Genomic DNA, 3,509 nt, shown 5'->3' with positions numbered 1-3,509 from the left:
AGGGTTTACACCTCCGAAGGACGAAGAAGGTAAGGAACTAGACTCATCAAGGTGGTCCGCCGAGCAAACTCGCAAAGGACAAGCCAATGCCAAGGCAGTGGTCACTCTACAATGTGGGATAGCCAAGGATCAACTCGTCAAGGTAGGTCCATTCATGAGCGCAAAAGACTTGTGGAACAAGCTCATCGAGCTCCAAGAAGGAACTCGAGACTCTCGGATCGCCAAGAGAGATTTATTCTTAAATCGGTTACAAAACCTCACCATAAAGGAGAACGAGACGCTAAGTGAACTACACGGAAGGTTTAAAGAAATTATCAATGGTCTTCATTCCGTAGATGAACGCATAGAGAATCGCGATCTTATAAGGTATGCTCTCAAAGCCTTTCCGAGGAATGCCTTGTGGTCATCTATGGTAGATGCCTACAAGGTCTCCAAGGACCTTTCAATTGTTAAATTAGATGATTTTTTTTATGAAATAGAACTCCATGAATTTGCTAACAAGGGTCAAAAAGAGAAAGATATTGCCTTAGTTGCAGGAGAAAAGAGCAAAGATGGAAGAAGGAAGAAAGAAAATAAGAAGGAAAAAGAGATTCCTTCATCCTCATCCTCCTCCGAGTCCGATGATGAAGGTGAATCATCATCAAGCGAGATGGCCAACTTTGTAAGGAGAATCATGAGAAGGAGCCGGAGATACAAAGGGAAAGGTAAATCTATCGATCAAAATGTTGATAAAACTAATGTCACTTGTTTTGAGTGTAGCAAGAAAGGACACTATCGGAGCGAGTGTCCAAAACTCAAGAAGAAGGAGGAAAGGGTCAAGAAGAAGAAAGCTCTCAAAGCTACTTGGGATGAATCCTCCTCAAACTCATCGAAGGAAGAGAAGAAGGAGAAAAGCACGCGTTAATTAGCGTTCATGGCAAGGGAGGAATCGGATTCCGGGAGTGATGGTGACACGAGTGATACCTCAGCCGCGACTTCATCATCTTCGGATGATGAAGAGGTAATTTTTCCTCATTTAGAAAAATGTTATAAAACCATTGCATATTTATCTACTTTACTTAAGAAATCAAAAACTCAAATTAAATCATTAAAAGATGAAGTAGAGCACTTGAGGGCCCTTAGGGAAGATGAGGTTGATGACCTACATCAAGAGGCCCTTGAGGATGAAAACAAAGCCTTAAAGGGTGAAGTTGAGAAACTCAAGAAAATGCTTGAAAAATTCTCAACTAGCTCTAAGACCTTAGATATGATTCTAAATGCCCAAAGGGCAGTCTACAACAAGGCTAGGTTAGGATATCAACCTAAGGAGTCTAGTTTCATTTCGCTAGTGTCTAGAACCCAATTTCATAGATCACATGCTTCTAGGGTTCATGAGACTAGGAATGTTGTGACCAATGCATGGGTTCCTAGGTCGTTCATTGTAGATGCATTAGGTCCCAAGATTTGGGTACCTAAAACGTCTATCTTTCGTGTCTTGTAGGCATTGGTCAAGGGGGAGCATCTATCAATTTGGTTTGTTGATAGTGGATGCTCCAAGCACATGACCGGGGATAAGTCACTCTTTACTACCCTTCAAAATAAAAATAGAGGTAATGTGTCGTTTGGTAATAATGGTAGCCTTAAGGTTATAGGAGTTGGAGACATTCATATATCCGAATGTCTCTAAATCAAGAATGTTCTTCTAGTCAAGGAGATGACCTTTAATCTCCTAAGTGTCAGCCAATTGTGTGATACGGGTTACACAATTGAGTTTCATTCAAGTCAATGTCTGGTCAAACACATTGACACACTTGACACGGTACTAGTAGGCACAAGGGTATATAACATTTATCAAGTATCTTTTAAAAGTGCTACTAATGCCTCTGCTAAGTGTTTCATGTCAAAAGAAGAAGAATCATGGCTTTGGCATAGGAGGTTGGCCCATGTGAACATGAAGAATATTCGAAAGCTGGCCAACAAAGGATTAGTGCAAGGCCTACCAAGCATCAAGTACCAAAAGACAAAATTATGTGATGCATGTCAAAAGGGTAAGCAAACAAAAGCGACTCATAAAGGTAAAAGCGTTGTAAGTACATCTAATGCTTTAGATTTATTGCATATGGATTTATTTGATTGCAGTAATGTCATTTCATTGAATGGAAGTAGATATTGTTTAGTGATCATTGATGATTTTACTAAATATACATGGACTTTCTTTTTGAAAAATAAGGATCAAACCATAGATATTTTTGTTTCTTTTTGTAGAAGAACTGAAAATGAAAAATCAACAACAATTAAAACAATTAGAAGTGATCATGGTGGAGAATTTCAAAACCATAGATTTTTAGAATTTTGTCAAGAAAAAGGATATAGGCATGAGTTCTCTACTCCAAGGACCCCACAGCAAAATGGGGTTGTGGAGAGAAAGAACCGAGTCTTGCAAGAGGCTGCACGAAACATGCTCAATGAGTACTCACTACCGAGCTACCTATGGGCTGAAGCTGTAAATACAACCTACTATGTGCAAAACCGAGTCTTGATACATAGGTTTTTAGGAAAGACTCCCCATGAACTTTGGTTTGGGAAACCCCCTACAATTAAACATCTTAGGGTATTTGGTTGTAAGGTGTTTATCTTGAACACCAAGGATCATCTTGGAAAGTTCACGGCTAAGGCTGATAAAGGGATACTGGTCGGGTACTCTCTCATCAGCAAAGCCTATCGAGTCTACAACAATAGGACTAAATTGATTGAAGAGTCATCGGATGTAGCATTTGAAGAAATCCCTAAATCAAATGATCAATCGAGGGATGTAGGAGAAATTCAATTTAGACTTAGAAGTCTAAGTTTGAATGATCAAAACATAGAAAGAGTCGAAGTTGACTCCGATGATGATGAGCAAAGGTAACAAAGGGCGCAGGCTGATCCTTTGCCTGATACTGAGTCCTTGCCTGTGCCTAGTGAGACCACTCATGAGACACCGCCAACACCAAGGCAATCTAGGATAGCCTCTAGTCATCCCCAAGACCAGATTGTTGGAGACATCCAACAAGGGGTTAGGACTAGATCATTCTTTAGAAATGAGTCTAATGAGGTCGCCTTGATCTCAGAAATCGAACCAAAATTAGTTGGTGAGACATTGCATGATCCTGACTGGATCATAGCTATGCAAGATGAGTTAGGTCAATTTGAAAGGAGCCAAGTGTGGGACTTAGTTCCTAGACCTAAGAAGACCACCATTATTGGAACCAAATGGGTCTTCAAAAATAAGTTAAATCAAAAGGGAGAAGTCGTAAGAAACAAGGCAAGATTTGTAGCCAAGGGCTATAGTCAAGTCGAAGGCCTTGATTATGATGAGACTTATGCTCCCGTGGCCCGATTAGAGTCCATTCGTTTAATGCTAGCTTTTGCTGCACATAGAGGCTTCAAGCTCTATCAAATGGACGTTAAATCGGCCTTCTTAAACGGTTTCATTAAAGAAGAGGTCTTTGTTGAACAACCACCGGGGTTTGTGAATACCGAAGCTCCAA

Source organism: Zingiber officinale, chromosome 5A (genome assembly GCF_018446385.1).
Source record: "Zingiber officinale cultivar Zhangliang chromosome 5A, Zo_v1.1, whole genome shotgun sequence".
Lineage (NCBI taxonomy): Eukaryota > Viridiplantae > Streptophyta > Magnoliopsida > Zingiberales > Zingiberaceae > Zingiber > Zingiber officinale.
The sequence above is the reverse complement of the archived record's forward strand: the minus strand, read 5'-3'. Positions refer to the sequence as shown.